Below are 21,208 nucleotides of genomic sequence, written 5' to 3'. Positions count from 1 at the left end.
CATTGTGAAAATGACTCTACTACCCCAAACAGATTCAGTGCAATCCCTATCAAACTACCACTGGTATTTTCTACAGAACTAGAACAAAAAATTTCACAATTTGTATGGAAACACAAAAGACCCCGAATAGCCAAAGCAATCTTGAGGACGAAAAATGGAGCTGGAGGAATCAGGCTCCCTGACTTCAGACTATACTACAAAGTTACAGTAATCAAGACAGTATGGTACTGGCACAAAACAGAAATATAGATCAATGGAACAGGATAGAAAGCCCAGAGATAAACCCACACACATATGCTCACCTTATCTTTGATAAAGGAGGCAAGAATATACAGTGGAGAAAAGACAGTCTCTTCAATAAGTGGTGCTGGGAAAACTGGACAGCTACAGGTAAAAGAATGAAATTAGAAGACTCCCTAACACCATGCCCAAAAATAAACTCAAAATGGGTTAAAGGCCTATATGTAAGACCAAACACTATCAAACTCTTAGAGGAAAACATAGGCAGAACACTCTATGACATAAATCACAGCAAGATCCTTTTTGACCCATCTCCTAGAGAAATGAAAATAAAAACAAAAATAAATAAATGAAACCTAATGAAACTTAAAAGATTTTGCACAGCAGTGTATACCATAAACAAGACCAAAAGACAACCCTCAGAATGGGAGAAATATTTGCAAATGAAGCAACTGACAAAGGATTAATATCCAAAATTTATAAGCAACTCATGCAGCTCAATAACAAAAAAACAAACAACCCAATCCAAAAATGGGCAGAAGATCTAAATAGACATTTCTCCAAAGAAGATATACAGATTGCCAACAAACACATGAAAGAATGCTCAACATCATTAATCATTAGAGAAATGTCTATCAAACCTACAATGAGATATCATCTCACACCGGTCAGAATGGCCATCATCAAAAAATCTAGAAAGAATAAATACTGGAGAGGGTTTGGAGAAAAGGGAACACTGTTGCACTGCTGGTGGGAATGTAAACTGATACAGCCACTATGGAGAACAGTATGGAGGTTCCTTAAAAAATGACAAATAAAACTACCATATGACCCAGCAATCCCACTACTGGGCATATACCCTGATAAAACCATAATTCAAAAAGAGTCATGTACCAAAATGTTCATTGAAGCTCTATTTACAGTAGCCAGGACATGGAAGCAACCTAAGTGTCCATCAACAGGTGAATGGATAAACAAGATGTGGCACATATATACAATGAAATATTACTCAGCCATAAAAAGAAATGAAACTGAGTTATTTGTAATGAGGTGGATAGACCTGGAATCTGTCATACAGAGTGAAGTAAGTCAGAAGGAGAAAAACAAATACCGTATGCTAACACATATATATGGAATCTAAGAAAAAAAAATTCATGAAGAGACTAGGGGTAGGACGGGAATAAAACACAGACCTACTAGAGCATGGACTTGAGGATATGGGGAGGGGGAAGGGTAAGCTGGGACGAAGTAAGAGAGTGGCATGGACATATATACACTACCAAACGTAGAGTGGATAGCTAGTTGGAAGCAGCCGCATGGCACAGGGAGATCAGCTAGGTGGTATGTGACCGCCGAGAGGAGTGGCATGGGGAGGGTGGGAGGGAGGGAGATGCAAGAGGGAAGAGATGTGGGAACATATGTATATGTATAACTGATTCACTTTGTTGTAAATCAGAAACTAACACACCATTGTAAAGCAATTATACTCCAATAAAGATGTTTAAAAAAAGCACATATGAAGATGCTCACCATTGCTCTATGTTAGACAAATGCAAATCAGATGTACAAAGAACTATCACCTGGAATCACTCAGAATAACCATCATCACAATGTGTAGAAACAAGAAATGCCTCAGGGGGTGTGGAAAAAAGACAAACCTACTACTTATTATTTTTTAACCTGCATTGGGTATTCATTGCTTCACACAGCTTTTCTATAGTTGCAGCAAGCGGGGGCTACTCATTGTTGTGGTACACAGCTTCTCTTTGCAGTGGCTTCTCTTGTTGTGGAGCACAGGCTCTAGTCACACAGGCTTCAGTAGTTGTGGCACGTGAGCTCAGTGGTTGTGGCTCGTGGGCTCTACAGCACAGACTCAGTAGTTGTGGCACATGTGTCTAGTTGCTCTGTGGCATGTGGAATCTTCCTGGGCTAGGGCTCAAACCTATGTCCCCTGCACTGGCAGGCAGATTCTTAACCACTGCACCAAAAATACTACGCTATTGGTGGCAATGCCAATTAGTAACATCCACTATGGAGCACAGAATGGAGGTTACCAGAGTAAGGGGAGGCAGGAGGGATAATCTGGAAATTGGGATTGACATATACACACCACTATATATAAAAGAGATAACAAATAAGGGCCTACTGTATAGCACAGGGAACTCTACTCAATACTCTGTAATGACCTGTATGGGAAAGGAATCCACAAAGGATTGGATATATGTATAACTGCTTCACTCTGCTGTGCAGCAGAAAGTAACCCAACATTGTAAATCAACTATACTCCAAAAAAATTGAAATTGAAATGAAATGAAATAAAATAGAGGTACCAGATGATCCAGCAAGTTCACTCCTGTGCGCATATCTGGAGGAAAGCATAAATCAAAAAGACACATCTTCCCCAAAGTTCACTGCAACACTCTTTACAATAGCAAAGACATGGAAACAACCAAAATGTCCATGAACATATGAATATAGGTAAAGAATATGTGATACATATATATAATGGAATATGACTCAGCCATAAAATAGAAGAAAATAATGCCAATTGCAGTAACATGGATGGACCTAGAGATGATTGTACTAAGTGAAGTAAGTCAGAGAGAGTAAGACAAATATTGTATGATATAACTTCCAGGTGGAATCTAAAAATTGATACAAATGAACTAACTTACAAAACAGAGGCAGACTCACAGACTTGGAAAACAAACTTATGGTTACCAAAGGGGAAAGGTGGGGGGTAGGGATAAATCAGGAACTTGGGGTACACATACAAATACTACAATATATATAATATAGATAAGCAACAAGGACCTACTGTATAGCACAAGGAACTCTACTCAATATTCTGGGAATACCTTTATCAGAAAAGAATCTGAAAAAGAATGAATATATGCATATGTGTAACTGAATCACTTGCTGTGCAGCTGAAATGAACACAACATTGTAAATCAACTATACTCCAATAAAATTTAAATTACAAATAAAGAAAATCACCTATATTTCAAAAGAAAAAAGAATTCCCATATATTTTTATGGCTTGATAACTTACTTTTTTGGTGCTCAATATTATCCCATTCCCAGAATATATTAATACGATGTCATTTCATTCACCTATTGGAGGACACCTTAGTTTCATTCACATTTTGGCATTATTGAATTAGGTGCTATAAATATCCATATGCAGGTTTTCATCTGGAAGTATGTTTTAAACTACTTTCAGTAAATATCCATGAGAACACTTGCCAGATTGTACAGTAAGGGAATGTTCAATATTATAGCAAGTGTTAATCAGACTACCAAAGTAGCTGTATTATTTTTCATTTGCACCAATAACAAATGACATTTCCTAATGTTCCACGTCCCCTACAGAATTTGTTCTTGTCATTGTTCACATTTTTATTTTCCTTTAGAAGTCTTTATTAGATCATAAATGTACAAAACCTTCTTAAGTCTACACAGACACTTCAGTTTTTTAGGAATACATGTAACATTATGTCTCATTACACCATGGTCCTGGATAACAGCTTTTCAAAACTTTGTGAGAAAATTCTTGAAAATGGTTTCATATGTCACCCGACACAAATTTCAACATTATCAAAGAAGGTATGCTTCTACACTCTTACAAATAACAGTAGAAAGAAACAATGAGAAAGCTAAGAAACTGTCTCAAAAGCATTTTTTTCCACAATCTTTCCTCCATAGTAAGGTAATGTTCTTAAATAATCCAATCCATTCACAAATGGCTGTCCGCATCTGCTCCGATGTCTTCTGCCATATCACTGCATATTTCTGCATGACTGAGGTAAGAGTTTCCACGACCTGAAGATGTTCTGCTGCCTCTGGGCTTTCCCGCTTGCCCACAGCAAATAGTGGCTCAGTATCGGATGGTCCCTCCATAATGCCCACTTCCTCCACTGCCTCCTGGACCATACTTTCCTCCACGGTGTAATCCTTGTTCCTGCAGCCAAAGTTTCCACCCTTTGCTAAGCTTAGTTAGAAGGTTGCTGGTTATGATTTCCGAAAATCATTGTCATATTCACTTGCACACTTTCCTCCTCCATAGATGCCATACCCACCCCCAGAACCTCCACCCTGGTTGCCAGATCCAGGTCCTCCACCACCATATCTTCCTCCTCCTCCATAACCAGGGCCACCTCCAAAACTGCCACTTCCAGGTCCTCCTCCACACCTATTAGAGCCACGACAAAGTCCACCAACCACTCCTGAATCCACCAGATCGTCCTCCAAATTTCCTTCCTTGTCCTGGTTTGCTCCAACATTTCCACCACCACCAGGAGAGCCTCCAAAACCGACGTCACCTCCTCTTCCACCTCCAGAACTGTGGATTTCCTGCATTTTAGGCCGAGACAAGGCCTTTCTTACTTCTGCGTGATGACCATTGATGGTATGGTATTTCTGCAACACAAGCTTATCCACCGGATCATGGTCATCAAAAGTAACAAATCCAAAGCCTCTTTTCTTTCCAGACTCCCTATCAGTAATTATCTCAATGGCATTGATTTTTCCATATTTCTCAAAGTAATCTCTAAGATGATGCTCCTCAGTATCTCCTTCAATTCCACCCACAAACAGCTTCTTCATAGTCAAGAAAGCACCACGCTGTCCAGAATCCTCTCTTGGGAGAGCACGTTTGGGGGCAACCGTTTTCCCATCAATGGAATGAGGTCTGGCAGCCATGGCAGCATCCACCTCAGCCATGGATGAAAACGTGACAAAACCAAATCCTCTTGATCTTTTGCTGGCAGGATCCCTTATGACCATGCAGCCTGTAAGTTTTCCCCATTGCTGGTAGTAGTTCCTCAGACTTTCTTCTGTGGTTTCAGAGCTCAAGCCACCAATAAAGAGTTTATGGAATTCTTCTTGTTCCTTCTTCTTCCTCCAGAAAGTAACAGTTTTGAAAGTTTCCTCCATCTCGGACTCCATTGCTTCAGCCATTTTCTTGAAGCAGAGTCTGATTTGTGAAAAAGGCTGATGCAGGTTCCCCAAGTTCAAGAGCTGTCCTGGGACCCACTCCTGAGATGCAGACAGCCTGTAGCTTGCTGGCAAAAGCCCATTGTTCACATTTTAGCCATTCTAAGTGTTACATAGTGGTACGTAATTGTATTTTTTTTTTTTTTTTTTTTTTTTTTGCAGTACGTGGGCCTCTCACTGTTGTGGCCTCTCCCGTTGTGGAGCACAGGTTCCGGACGCGCAGGCTCAGCGGCCATGGCTTACGGGCCCAGCCGCTCCGTGGCATGTGGGGTCTTCCCAGACAGGGGCACGGACCCGTATCCCCTGCATCGGCAGGCAGTCTCTCAACCACTGCACCACCAGGGAAGCCCTGTAATTGTATTTTTAATTTTCTTTTTCATGGCAGCATGTAATCTGGATTATTCTTCCATGTACTTATATGTATAGTGTCTATTTTCTTTGGTGAGGTGTCCATAAAGTATATTGGTCCACATTTTATTTAGGAGGCTTTCATTATTTTCTACCAAATCTGTATTTGTTTTATTTATTTTCATGCCTTATTGCATTAGCAAGGACTTGGAGTAAAATATGGAAAAGGAGTCATGAAAGGGGACGTCCTTGCTTTTACCTGAACTTAGTGGAAAAGCTTCATGTTTTTGACCATTCATCATGATGCATAAAATTTCCTGTAGACCTTTGTTATCAACTTGAGAAAGCTCCAGTCTATTACTTTAACTGAGAGTTTTTTTAAGAATGGGTGTTAGATTTTTTCAAAGGTCTTCTGAATCTACTGATATGGTAATGATTGTCTTTAGAGTGTTGATATGATGGATATAATTATTTGATTTTAGAATGTTGAACCAGGCTTGCATACCTGGGATTATTCCCTCTCATTCATGATATAAAATTCTCAAAATATTGTTGGATTCGCTTTGTTAATATTTTGTTGAGGATGTTTGCATTGATGTTCCTGAGAGATATTGGTCACTTTTCTTTACTATTCATATGTTCCTCTAAGTTTGCATGTTGTGGATTTAGTGTCAGACATTCATTTGGGGAGATTCTCAGTCATTTTTAAAAAATATTTTCTGTTCTTTGTTATCTTTATTCTCCTCCTGCTATACCCATTATGTATAGGTCACAGCATTTTCATTGTTCCACAATTATTGATTACTCTGTTCTGTTGATTTCTTTCCTGACCATTTTCTCTTTTTTTTTAAGATTTAAAGATTTCTCTTGATATGTCTTCAAGCTCACAGATATTTCTCCTCAGCTAGCTCTTTGACTGCTAAAACAAAATACGAGAGACTTGGTATTTTATAGACAACAGAATAGTTTTGTTTTCCCATAATTGCTGAGGCTTAAAAGTTCAAGAACAAGTTACCAGGGGGCTTCTCTGGTGGCACAGTGGTTAAGAATCTGCCTACCAATAAAGGGGACATGGGTTCGAGCCCTGGTCCGGGAAGATCCCACATGCCATGGAAGAACTAAGCCTGTGCACTACAAATACTGAGCCTGTGCTCTAGAGCCCACAGGCCACAACTACTGAGCCCGTGTGCCACAACTACTGAAACCCGCACACCTAGAGCCCATGCTCCTCAACAAGAGAAGCCACCCAATGAGTAGCCCACGGACCGCTACAAAGACCCAACACAGCCAAAATATTAATTAATTAATTATTTTTTTTTAAAAAGAACAAGTTGCCAGCTGACTTAGTGTCTGGTGAGGGACCAGACACTAATAATGTGGGTCTTCTCGCTCGGCAATTAAATCATGTAATGGGCATAAGATCTTCTGTGTGCTACATTTATTTTGTCACTAATCCCATGTTTGAGGTCTCTGGCCTCATGACCTAATCACCTCCCCAAAGCCCCACCTCCTAATACCATCAAAATGGGAGCTGGGTTTCAAAATTTTAAAATTAGAGGTACAAAATATTTACACCATAACAGGGACCACAGAGTTAACTGATTTTTCCTTTCACGTTAAAGGTTTGCACATTTATATTTATTATATAATCCAAAACCCTTGTTTTCTGTTTTTATAAGATTCTTTTCCCGTATATGCCAGTACAAACCATTGAGTAGAGTTCCCTGTGCTATAAAGCAGGTCCTTATCAATACTTATCTATTTTATATATAGTAGTGTGTATATGTCATTCCCAATCTCCCAATTTATCCCTTCCCCACTTATCCCCTGGTGACCATAAGTTTGTTTTCTATATCCATGACTCTATTTCTGTTGTGCAAATAAGTTCATTTGTACCCTTTTTTTTCGTTTTTAGATTCCTCATATAAGCAATATCATATGATATCTGTCTTTCTGTGTCTGACTTGCTTCACTCAGTATAACAATCCCTAGGTCCATCCATGTTGCTACAAAACCCTTAACTGTTAAGGATAACTATCATTTTTTTTCCAGTATCATCAGCAATTCTTTCTGGCAGACATGTGATAACACATTTTAAACAGGGATATTGAGACCAAGGCTCCTGACCTGCAAACAAACAAAACATTATTCATATAGTAAAGACTTTGCACATCAAAGGATGAAAGCACTTGGTCTAAATCCCTTTGCACCCACTGCTGACAGAGGGCAGAGGAGTTTGACTCACTAATCTTCCTTACGTGCACTTCTTCCTAATGGGGTATTCCATCTAAAACTTATAAGAAGCGGGAATGCATAATGGAACACACCAATCTCTACTACAGATTCTGAAGCAGCAAAAAAAAAATAAACCAAAAACATGATGAATCCATCCAAAGCATTCTGTCCACATTGTTACAGTAGTTTTCCTGGCACTGTGAGCCCTTTTCAAAGGCTATCACTTGAACCTATTTTTATTTTTTCAACAAAAATAATGCTAATCTGCAGTCACACGCTCCAGTAATATTACACTATTCCTTGTGCAATTACGGAGGGATTCAAGGAGCTATGGGAGGCTATCATGAGAGGTTGCCTAGAGCAATTAGGACATTTCATTTATTGTTGGCTCTTCTCCCTAAGCTGTCTGCTGTCCTCTTCTTTTTATAGCTACTAGCATTGAGAAAGTGACCAAGACAAGACCCTTCTCTTTTACTGCCCATGAATGCAGCTGTGATGAACCCCACTGACCTTGGTGCTTCCAGAATCCCCTGGAACTACTGACCCTCCATGCATGGCATGACATAGATAAGGATGGTGACGTGTATACTTGTACAGAGCATGCTACAAAATTTTTGACTCTTCCCTTCCTCATAATTCCAAAGAACAGATTTCTTTAGAGTTCTGCTTAATGCTGCTGGAGTTGGTACATAAGTTGAAGGAGGTATCAGGGCACACCAAAAGAAAGGGTAACTAAACAGAAAATACAAGCACGTACATTTCTGTGTAGTTTCAAGCAGCTTATTAGCTATATTAACCATGGTATCATGTTGACCTTTCCTCTTTCTACTATTAGTACAACAAACGTAAGGGATATTTAGGCTGTTTGATTTATTCCCACCTCTCACAATTGATCTGCATTCACATATAGGACAATAAAGGGAACTTTCTACCATCTTAACCAATACTTGAGAACTAGAAAATATCCCGATGTTTCTGGGGATTATTTTGATATTCTCCAATCAGGCCTATGAAGGAACCTTACCTATTGTGTTTAATGAAGTCATATGTCTGACGGTATCCCATCATCAACAAAACTGGAAAGAAATTTGAAGGATCTTAGATTATACCATATTTGAAATTCCAATATTTTAGCCTGACACATTTTTGGATTTTAGACAAAAATACTTTAAATGAGACAAAAAATCATTTTTATGACACAAAAAGACAGTTTTACATTTTTATTTGTTCCACTTGCACACAAAAGTCTCATGGGGTTATGTAAAGCAGTCCTGTTGGGTGCTGTGCATGATGCAAGTATGGATTAAAGTTTAGGAATCTTAAGATTCAGTCACCTGAAATTTTTAAATTGGGATGCAAGCAATCCTGTGCAACATTTGAACAGAGCAAGACACTGTCTTTATTTTATTTGTCAGGTAATTAATCTGTCTTTTGCCCCAAGGAGAGAAACAACTGGCATCTTCCATCAATGTGTTGTACACAAATCTTTGAAAGCAGAATGCAAGCAGAGGCTGATACAACATGTGAAAATAAAAGAGAGACCCTTGTGGTATTTTCTCCTAACTTATTGCAATGTCCCATTTAAAATGTGGGAATAATCAATTTTCTGAGGAAAAAGGCCCAAGGAAGGTTTGTGCTTCTGTGGAATAATGGGATTGCTAAAGATTTCAGGAGGCAAGATGAATTGATGAGAATGACCATGAGAAATCAGAGAAAAGTCAGATGCATGGATGAAGTGATGTTTACTCTGTAAATCAGTGAGAAGTAGGAGCAAATGATACATAAATAAATAGAAAGAACTAAATAAATAAATAAATAAAGAGAAAAATACGAAATTAGATGTTATTAACATTAAAAACTGACACTCATCTAAAGAAAGAGAAGGAGAGACAGAAAGAGAGAAGAACTCATAGCAAGCATATAGTAAAAACTCCTAAATAAGAAGTCTTCAGATGTTAAAAAAAAAAAAAGAAGTCTTCAATAAGAAGACAATGTAATAACAAAAATGGGAAAAATATACCAAAAGGTATTTCAAAAAAGAGAGTACAAAATGTTAAGTAAACATATCAAAAGATGCTTGGCTTCTTAGTAGTCAGTTTAATGCAAAATATTGATTCCTGGAATTATCACTCACCAACCAGAAAATTCAAATGAAAATGACAGGTATTATCAAGTTTGACAAGAATGTGTATAATCCTTGAATCTCATTCACTGCTGCTGAGGATGACAAATCATACAAATGTTTTGAAAATATTTAGAAATATCTAAAAAGATAAACACATGAAAGCTATGACACAAAAACTTTACTACTACATGAATACTGAGCAATAATTTATACACACACCACCAAAGCTCAAGTTCTAGAATTTATATACCAGCGCTATTCTCAATAGACACAAACTGAAAATCACTCATATTGTAATACACATTGGAATAAATTAATTAATAGTTAAATATTTACACTATGGAATCCTATGCAACAGTGGCAATGCATGATCACAACAACAGGCAACCATATAGGCATATTCACAAGCAACATAAAGTAAAAAAAGCCCAATCCAAAAGTGATTTTACTGTGCCATAACATTTATATAAAATACAAAATACAGGTAACGTGATCTTTTTGTTAGATACAAGAACAACATTAAACCTTAAGGGGAGTCACTAGAATGGGACCAGGGGGCAACTGAGTATCTGGCAATTTTCTGTGTCTTTAGAAGCTATGTATAGAGTGTATTCAGATTCTGAATTTTCTGAAATTTGTCATTTCCTTACAAACCATGCACGTTTTTAGTTGTTTCTTATACATAACAAAAAGTAAAAAATGTAGACTAAGGAAGGTAATTATATTAACACTTTAATATCCATGCTTTTCAAGGTGGAAGTGAAAGGTATTAAATACTTGACATTGTGATTACTTCTTAAAAGTAAGGTGAAAATTTGAGATTAATAAATAAGACATACTTCTTCATATATAATCCTCAAAGAGGAGGGGTAGAAAGGAGTATTATTTTTAAATTTAATACAGAATCATTAAGATAGAAAATAATGAAAACAGACTAGGTTTAAAAAAAAGCACACTGGACTTCCCTGGTGGCACAGTGTGTAAGAATTTGCCTGCCAGTGCAGGGGACAGGGGTTCAATCCCTGGTCTGGGAAGATCCCACGTGACGCAGAGCAACTAAGCCCGTGTGCCACAACTACTGAGCCTGCCCTCTAGAGCCTGCAAGCAACAACTATTGAGCCTGCATGACACAACTACTGAAGCCCATGCACCTAGAGCACATACTCCACAACAAGAGAAACCACTGCAAGGAGAAGCCCATGCACCGCAACAATGAGTAACCCCTGCTTGACACAACTAGAGAAACCCTGTGCAGCAACGAAGGCCCAACACAACAAAAAATAAATAAAATTAAATCTTTTGACTTCTGAGATGACTCACTCACGTGGCTGTAGGTAAAAGGCCTCAGTTCCTTGCCGCATGGATCTCTCCTTAGGGCTGCTTGAGTGTCCTCATGACATGGCAGCTGGCTTACCCCAGGATGAGTGATCTAGCAGAAACTAAAGCAGAAGCTGCAATGTCTTTTATAACTTTGGAAGCTGCACTTTGTCATTTCTGCAATTTCTTATTAGTTAAACAGTCAGCCCTTTTCAAGTGTGAGGAGCCACACAGGTACGTGAAGACTGGGAGATAATTATGGGATAATTAGGGCCATCTTGGATGCTGGATACCAAAGTGCCTGACTAGCCGAAGACTGAATTTTATTTTCTTCACTTCTGGAGAGAAAATGGTCAGTGAATCCCATTGGTGGTCTTTGAGATGTACCAAAGCTACCTCTTGCTCTCACTCCCAGCCGTGTGGCTGACAGGATCTTGCTGCTCTGGCCAGGTGTCAGGCCTGTGCCTCTGAGGTGGGAGAGCCGAGTTCAGGACATTTGTCTACCAGAGACCTCTGGCACCTTGTAATATCAAACGATGAAAGCTCTCCCAGAGATATCTGTCTCAACGTTAAGACCCAGCTCCAGTCAGAGACCAGCAAGATCCAGTGCTGGACATCCCATGCCGAACAACTAGCAAGACAGGAATGCCGGCCCACCCATTAGCAGAGGGGCTGCCTAAAATCATAATAAGGCCACAGACACCCCAAAACACACCACCTGATGTGGACCTGTCCACCAGAAAGACAAGATCCAGACACACCCACCAGAACACAGGCACCAGTCCCCTCCATCAGAAAGCCTACACAACCCACTGAACCAACCTTAGCCACTGGGGACAGACACCAAAAACAACAGGAACTATGAATCTGCAGCCTGCGAAAAGGAGACTCCAAACACAGTCCCCAAAGCCAAATGAGAAGACAGAGAAACACACAGCAGATGAAGGAGCAAGGTAAAACACCAGACCAAACAAATGTAGAGGAAACAGGCAGTCTACCTGAAAAAGAATTCAGAGTAATGATAATAAAGATGATCCCAAATCTTGGAACTGTAATGCAGAATATACAAGAAACGTTTAACAAGGACCTAGAAGAACTAAAGAGCAAACAAACCATGATGAACAACACAATAAATGGCATTAAAAATTCTCTAGAAGGAAACAATAGCAGAATAACTGAGGCAGAAGAATGGATAAATGACCTGGAAGATAAAATAGTGGAAATAACTATTGCAGAGCAGAATAAAGAAAAAAGAATGAAAAGCATTCAGGACAATCTTAGACACCTCTGGGACAACATTAAACACACCAACATTCGAATATAGAGGTCCCAGAAGTAGAAGAGGAAAAGAAAGGGACTGAGAAAATACTTGAAGAGATTATAGTTGAACACTTCCCTAATATGGGAAAGGAAATCGTTAATCAAGTCCAGGAAGTGCAGAGAGTCCCAGACAGGATAAACCCAAGGAGAAACATGCCAAAACATATATTAATCAAACTATCAAAAATTAAATACAAAGAAAACATATTAAAAGCAGCAAGGGAAAAACAACAAATAACATACAAAGGAATCCCCAAAAGGTTAACAGCTGATCTTTCAGCAGAAACTCTGCAAGCCACATGGGACTGGCAGGACATATTTAAAGTGATGAAAGGGAAAAAGCTACACCCAAGATTACTCGACCCAGCAAGGATCTCATTCAGATTTGACAGAGAAATTAAAACCTTTACAGACAAGCAAAAGCTAAGAGAATTCAGCACCACCAAACCAGCTTTACAACAAATGCTAAAGGAACTTCTCTAGGCAGAAAACACAACAGAAGGAAAAGACCTACAAGAGCAACCCGAAACAATTAAGTAAATGGTAATAGGAATGCACATATCAATAATTACCTTAAATGTAAATGGATTAAATGCTCCCACCAAAAGACACAGACTGGCTGAATGGATACAAAAACAGGACCCATATATATGCTGTCTACAAGAGACCCACTTCAGACCTAGGGACACTTACAGGCTGAAAGTGAGGGGATGGAAAAAGATATTCCATGCAAATGGAAATCAAAAGAGAGCTAGAGTCACAATTCTCATATCAGAAAAAAAAGACTTTAAAGTAAAGACAATTACAGGAGACAAAGAAGGACACTACATAATGATCAAGGGATCAATCCAAGAAGAAGATATAACAATTGTACCTACTTATGCACCCAACATAGGAGCACCTCAATACATAAGGCAAATGCTAACAACCATAATAGGGTGAATCGACAGTAACACAATCATAGTAGGGGACTTTAGCACCCCTCTTTCACCAATGAACAGATCATCCAAAATGAAAATAAAAAAGGAAACACAAGCTTTAAATGATATATTAAACAAGATGGACTTAATTGATATTTATAGGACATTCCATCCAAAACTAACAGAATACACTTTTTCTCAAGTGCTTGTGGAACATTCTCCAGGATAGATCATATCTTGGGTCACAAATCAAGCCTTGGTAAATTTAAGAAAATTGAAATTGTATAAACTATATTTTCTGAACCACAACGCTATGAGATTAGATATCAATTATAGGAAAATATCTGTAAAAAAATACAAACACATGGATGCTAAACAATACTACTTAATAACAAAGACATCACTGATGAAATCAAAGAGGAAATAAAAAAATACCTAGAAACAAATGACAATGAAAACATGAAGACCCAAAACCTATGGGATGCAGCAAAAGAAGTTCTATGAGGCAAGTTTATAGCAATAAAATCCTACCTCAAGAAACATCTCAAATAAACAAGCTAACCTTACACCTAAAGCAATTAGAGAAAGAAAGAAAAAAATTTAAAAAAACCCCAAAGTCAGCAGAGGAAAGAAATCATAAAGATCAGATCAGAAATAAATGAAAAAGAAATGAAGGAAACAACAGCAAAGATCAAAAATAACTAAAAGCTGGTTCTCTGAGAAGATAAACAAAACTGATAAACCATTAGCCAGACTCTTCAAGAAAAAAAGGGAGAAGACTCAAATCAATAGAATTACACATGAAAAAGAAGAAGTAACAACTGACACTGCAGAGATACAAAGGATCATGAGAGATTACTGCAAGCAACTCTATGCCAATAAAATGGACAACCTGGAAGAAATGGACACATTCTTAGAAAAGCATGACATTCCAAGACTGAACCAGGAAGAAATAGAAACTATAAACAAACCAATCCCAAGCACTGAAATTGAGATTGTGATTTAAAATCTTCCAACAAACAAAAGCCCAGGACCAGATGGGTCACAGGCAAATTCTATCAAATATTTAGAGAAGAGTTAACACCTATCCTTCTCAAACTCTTTCAAAATACAGCAGAGGGAGGAACTCTCCCAAACTTATTCTATGAGACCACCATCTCCCTGATACCAAAACCAGACAAAGATGTCACAAAGAAAGAAAACTACAGGCCAGTACCACTGATGAACATAGATGCAAAAATACACAGCAAAATACTAGCAAATAGAATCCAACTGTGTATTAAAAGGATCATACACCAATATCAACTGGGGTATATCCCAGGGATGCAAGGATTCTTCAAAACATGCAAATCAATGTGATACACCAAATTAAAAAACTGAAGGATAAAAACCATAGGTCATCTCAACAGATGCAGAAAATGCTTTTGACAATATTAAACACCGATTTATGATACCCTCCAGAAAGTAGACATAGAGGGAGCTTTCCTCAACATAATAAAGGCCATATATGACAAATGCACAGCCAACATCATTCTCAATGGTGAAAAAGTGAAACCATTTCCACCAAGATCAGGAACAAGACAAGGTTGCCCACGCCCACCACTATTATTCAACACACTTTTGGAATTTTTAGCTACAGCAATCAGAGAAGAAGAAGAAATAAAAGGAATCCAAATCTGAAAAGAAGAAGTTAACGTCTCACTGTTTGCAGATGACATGACACTATATATAGAGAATCCTAAACATGCTACCAGAAACCTACTAGAGTTAATCAATGAATCTGATAAGGTTGCAGGATACAAAATTAATGTACAGATATCTCTTTCATTCCTGTACACTAAAGATGAAAAATCTGAAAGAGAAATTAAGGAAACACTTCCATTTACCACTGCAATAAAAAGAATAGAATACCTAGGAATAAACCTACCTAAGGAGAAAAAAGACCTTTACTCAACAAACTATAAAACACTGAGGAAAGAAATCAAAGATGACACAAACAGATACAGAGATATACCATGTTCTTGGATTGGAAGATTCAACATTATGAAAATGACTATACTACCCAAAGCAATCTACAGATTCAATGAAATCCCTATCAAACTGCCAATGGCATTTTTCAGAGAACTGGAACAAAATATTTCACAATTTGTATGGAAACACAAAAGACCCCAAACAGCCAAAGCAATCCTGAGAAGAAAAACAGAGCTGGAGGAATCAGGCTCCCTGACTTCAGACAATACTACAAAGCTACTGTAGCCAAGACACTATGGTACTGGCACAAAAACAAAAAATATAGATCAATGGAACAGGAGTGAAAGGCCAGAGATAAACCCATACACATGGTCACTTTATTTTTGATAAAGGAGGCAAGAATATAATATGGAGAAATCACAGCCTCTTCAATAAGTGGTGCTGGGAAAACTGGACAGCTACAGGTAAAAGAATGAAATTAGAAGACTCCCTAACACCATACACAAAAATAAACTCAAAATGGATTAAAGACCTAAAGGTAAGGCCAGACACTATAAAACTCTTAGAGGAAAACATAGGCAGAACACTGTATGACATCAATCACAGCTAGATCCTTTTAGACCCACCTCCTAGAGAAATGGAAATAAAAACAAAAATAAACAAATGAGACCTAATGAGACTTAAAAGCTTTTGCACAGCAAAGGAAAACGTAAACAAGATGAAAAGACAACCCTCAGAATGGGAGAATATATTTGCCAAGGAAGCAACCGACAAAGGATTAATCTCCAAATTTTACAAGCAGCCCATGCAGATCAATATCAAAAAAACAAACAACCCAATTCATAAAAGGGCAGAAGACCTAAATAGACATTTCTCCAAAGAAGATATACAGATTGCCAACAAACACATGAAAGAATGCTCAACATCACTGATCATTAGAGAAATGTAAATCAAAATTGCAATGAGGTATAACCACACACAGGTAAGAATGGCCATCATCAAAAAAATCTACAAACAATAAATGCTTGCACCGTTTGTGGGAGTGTAAATTGATACAGCCACTATCAAGAACAGTATGGAGGTTCCTTCAAAACCTAAAAATAGAACTACCATATGACACAGCAATCCCACTACTGGGCATATACCTGGAGAAAACCATAATTCAAAAGGAGTCATGTTCCACAATGTTCATTGCAGTTCTATTTGCAATAGCCAGCACATGGAAGCAATCTAAGTGTCCATTAACTGATGAATGGATAAAGAAGATGTTGCACATCTTCAATATAAAATGGAATATAACTCAGCCATAAAAAGAAATGAAATTGAGTTATTTGTACTGAGGTGGATAGACCTAGAGTCTGTCATACAGAGTGAAATAAGTCAGAAAGAGAAAAACAAATACTGTATGCTAACACATATATATGGAATCTAAAAAAAAAAGAAAACAAAAATGGTTGGGAAGAACCTAGGGGCAGGACAGGAAGAAAGATGCAGACATAGAGAATGGACTTGAGGACGTGGGGAGGGGGAAGGGTAACGTGGGACGAAGTGAGAGAGTGGCATGGACTTATATATACTACCAAATGTAAAATAGATAGCTAGTAGGAAACAGCTGCATAGCACAGGGAGATCAGCTCAGTTTTTTGTGACCACTTAGATGGGTGGGATAAAGAGGGTGGGAGGGAGACACAAGAGGGAGGAGATATGGGGATATATGTATATGTATAGATTGTTCACTTTGTTATAAAGCAGAAACTAACACACCATTGTAAAGCAATTATAGTCCAATAAAGATGATAAAAATAAATAAATAAATAAATAATGTATGCCCCCTCAAATTAAATCTTTTTTACAAATAAATAAAAAAGAGCACTCAATAACATGGTAACTCTAAACCTAAGTATTTTCAGTACTATAGTAACTGTAAATGGATTAATATCTCCTACTAAAGTGTAATTTTTAAATTATGTGCAACTAAATATTTTTCACAATATACACGTAAAATAAAAGAATTACATTAGAAAGGAGAAAAGTTTCCACGTATTTAAAAACAATAAAACAATAAGCATATAATATCATGCTTATAATAAGCATATAATAAGCATCTTAGATAAAGTAGTCTTTAGGTTCAGAACAATTTGTCATTATTGTAATTAGCATTATCCCAATTTCTTAAAAATATTTCAATACTTTTCCTATTTGAAAAAATATTTTAATTTTTTTTTTTCTTTGCTCTCTTGTGGTCTAACACATGGTAAGTATTTAGGTGCTAACATAACCTAAAAATATATGTTGTTTTTTTACAGCCGTACAAAAGTGAATCAAGAAGAAATAGATAACTTGAACATACTGATCACTAAAAGCAAAATAGAATCTGTAATTAAAAAAATCTCCCTACCAACAAAAGTCCAGGATCAGATGGTTTCACAGGCAAATTCTACCAAATATACAAAGCAGAATTTACACTGATTCTTCTCAAACTCTCCGAAAAGATTGAAGAGTAAGGAATACTTCCAAAGACATTCTATGAAGCTACCATCACCCTGATATCAAAAACAAATGGGGCGGACTTCCCTGGTGTCACAGTGGTTAAGAATCTGCCTGCAAATGCAGCGGACATAAGTTCGAGCCCTGGTCTGGGAAGATCCCACATGCCATGGAGCAACTAAGCCTGTGTGCCACAACTACTGAGCCTGTGCTCTACAGACCAGGAGCCACAACTACTGAGCCTGATAGCCACAACTGCTGAAGCCTGCGCACCTAGAGCCCATGCTCTGCAACAAAAGAAGCCACCACAATGAACAGCCTGCACACCACAACGAAGTGTAACCCTTGCTCACCACAATTAGAGAGAGCCCTGGCACAGCAACGAACACGCAATGCATCCAAAAATAAGTAAAGAAATAAATTTACTAAAACAAACAAACAAACAAAAACAGATGGGGACTTTTCTGGTGGTCCAGCAGTTAAGATTTCGCCTTCCAGTGCAGGAGGTGCAGGTTTGATCCCTGGTGGTGTAGCTAAGATCCCACATGCCTCACAAACAAGAAACCAAAACATAAAACAGAAGCAATATTGGAACAAATTCCATAAAGACTTTAAAAAAACACAGACAAAGACACTACCAAAAAAGAAAATTGCAGGCCAATATCTTTGATAAATATAGATGCAGAAATTCTCAGCTGAATATTAGAAAACTGAATCTGACAACACATAAGAGGAACATACACCATGACCAAATTTGATTCACCCCAGTGTCACAAAGTTGTTTCAACATACGCAAATCAATCAACATGATACACCCCATCAAAAAAGGAAAAACACAAAACAAATGATCATCTCAATAGATGCCAAAAAAGCATTTGAAAAACTTCAACATCCATTCATGATAAAAACACTTATCAAAGTGGGTATAGAGGAAACATATCTCAACATAATAAGAGCTATTTATGACAAACCCACAACCAAAATAATACTCAATGTTAATAGCTGAAAGCCTTCTCCCTAAAATCTGGAACAAGACAAGGATGCCCACTCTCACCTCTTCTCTTCAACATAGTATTGGAAGTCCTAGCCACAACAATCAGACAAGAAAAAGAAATAAAATCTAACCAAATTGGAAGGGAAGAGGTAAAGTTTTCATTATATGCAGATGATATGATAATATATATAAAGGAAACCCTAAAAATTCCACACAAAAACTACTAGAACTGATAAACAAATTCAGCAAAGTAGCAGGATACAAGATGAATATACATAAATTGGGTGCATTTCTTGGTTTTTCTTTTCTTTTTAAAATTTATTTTGGCTGCATTTGGTCTTCATTGCTGTGCACGGGCTTTCGCTACTTGTGGCCAGTGAGGGGTAGTCTTCATTGTGGTGCACAGGCTTCTCATTGTAGTGGCTTCTCTTGTTGTGGAGCACAAGCTCTAGGCATGCAGGCTTAAGTAGTTGTGGCACACGGGCTCAGTAGTTGTGGCTTACGGGCTCTAGTGTGCAGGCTAAGTAGTTGTGGCACACAGGTTTAGTTGCTCCACGGCATGTGAGATCTTCCTGCACCAGGGCTCAAACCCATGTCCCCTGTATTGGCAGGTGGATTCTCAACCACGGAGCCACGAGGGAAGTCCCTGGTTGCATTTCTTTACACTAACAATGAAATATCAGAAAGGAAATGTAAACAAGCAATCCTTTTTTAAATGACATCAAAAAAATGAAATACTTAGGAATAAACCTCACCAAGGAGGTGAAAGACTTATATGCTGAGAACTACAAAACATTAGTAAAGGAAACTGAAGATGATTCAAAGAAATGGAAAGACATCCCATGCTCTTGGATGGGAAGAATTAATACTGTTAAAATGGCTATACTATCCAAAGCAATCTACAGATTTAATGTGATCCCTATCAAATTACCCATGACATTTTCCCCAGAACTAGAACAAATAATCCTAAAATGTATCTGGAACCATAAAAAGTCACAACTGTCAACACAATCCTGAGGAAAAAGAAGAAAGCAGGAGGCATAACCCTCCTAAACTTCAGACAATACTACAAAGTTACAGTAATCCAAACCGCATGGTATTGGCACAGAAAGAGATACATGGATCAATGGAATGGAAGAGAGCCCAGAAATAAACCCACACACCTATGGTCAATTAACCTATGACAAAGGAGACAAGAATATACAATGGGGCAAAGACAGTCTCTTCAGCAAGTGGTGTTTTGAAAGTTGGACAGCCATATGCAAATCAGTGAAGTCAGAACATACCCTCACACCATACACAAAAATAAACTCAAAATGGCTTATATGCTTAAATATAAGATAGGACACCTTAAAACTCCTAGAAGAGAACACAAGCAAAACATTCTCTGCATAAATCATACCACAGTTTTCCTAGGTAGTTCTCCCAAGGCAGTACAAATACAGTAACTCACCAACATACGAACCTTCAAGTTGCAAACTTTCAAAAATGCAAACGTCCATTCGCATGTCCAATCATGTAAGTTAGTTCACGTGTCTAGCATACATTGTCACGTGCATGCATCCTCTATAAGTGGTTGTGCTTTTGTGTAATTTACAGTACTGTAGAGAGTACAGTAGTACAGTACCATTATTTCAAGCCCAAGATGTCTGGAAGAAAGCGTAAAAGCAGTGGTGATGTAGCTGGTACTGTTAAGAAGCGCCAAGCAATAATGACGGAAACAAAAGTGAAACTAATTGAGAGCGTGGAGCGAGGCAAAAAGATGTTAGACATCGCTCATTCTTGTAACATGAATCATTCAATAATTGGCACGAATCTAAAGAACAAGGACAAGATCATGGAACATGTGAAGTCTGCTGTGCTGACAATGTTGACAAAATATTGAAGAAGCATAGAAAAGTGATGGAGGAGATGAAGAAACTTCTCAGTGTGAGGGTGCAGTATCAACATCAGTGCTGAGTCCTGCTCAGCTTAATGCTGATTCAAGAGAAAGCTAAAAGCCTTTATGAAGACTTGAAGAAGAAACACGGCAAGGAATCAGAGGGCACATCTTTTAATGCCAGCCATGGCTGGTTTCACCGGTTCAAGGCTAGAGCCAAACTTCACAATGTAAAAGTAAGTGGAAAGGCAGCAAGTGAAGATAGGGTAGCTGTCCTGGAATTTCCAGCAACACTCTGAGAAATTATTGATGATGGTGTGTATTTACCCAACCAGGTTTTTAATGTGTATGAGACACAACTGTACTGGATGAGGATG

The 21,208-nt window shown here is 38.0% G+C and overlaps 1 pseudogene; it reads right to left on the bottom strand.

Annotated features, from left to right (window-relative positions):
• Positions 1-4,030: 4,030 nt before the first annotated feature.
• On the bottom strand, positions 4,031-5,199 carry LOC131751497 (heterogeneous nuclear ribonucleoproteins A2/B1 pseudogene; annotated as a pseudogene).
• Between the last annotated feature and the right edge of the window lie 16,009 nt (positions 5,200-21,208).

This window comes from Kogia breviceps, chromosome 2 (genome assembly GCF_026419965.1).
Source record: "Kogia breviceps isolate mKogBre1 chromosome 2, mKogBre1 haplotype 1, whole genome shotgun sequence".
Classification (NCBI taxonomy): Eukaryota; Metazoa; Chordata; class Mammalia; order Artiodactyla; family Physeteridae; genus Kogia; species Kogia breviceps.
Note: the sequence above shows the minus strand (reverse complement) of the source record. Positions and strands in the feature narration are given on the sequence as shown.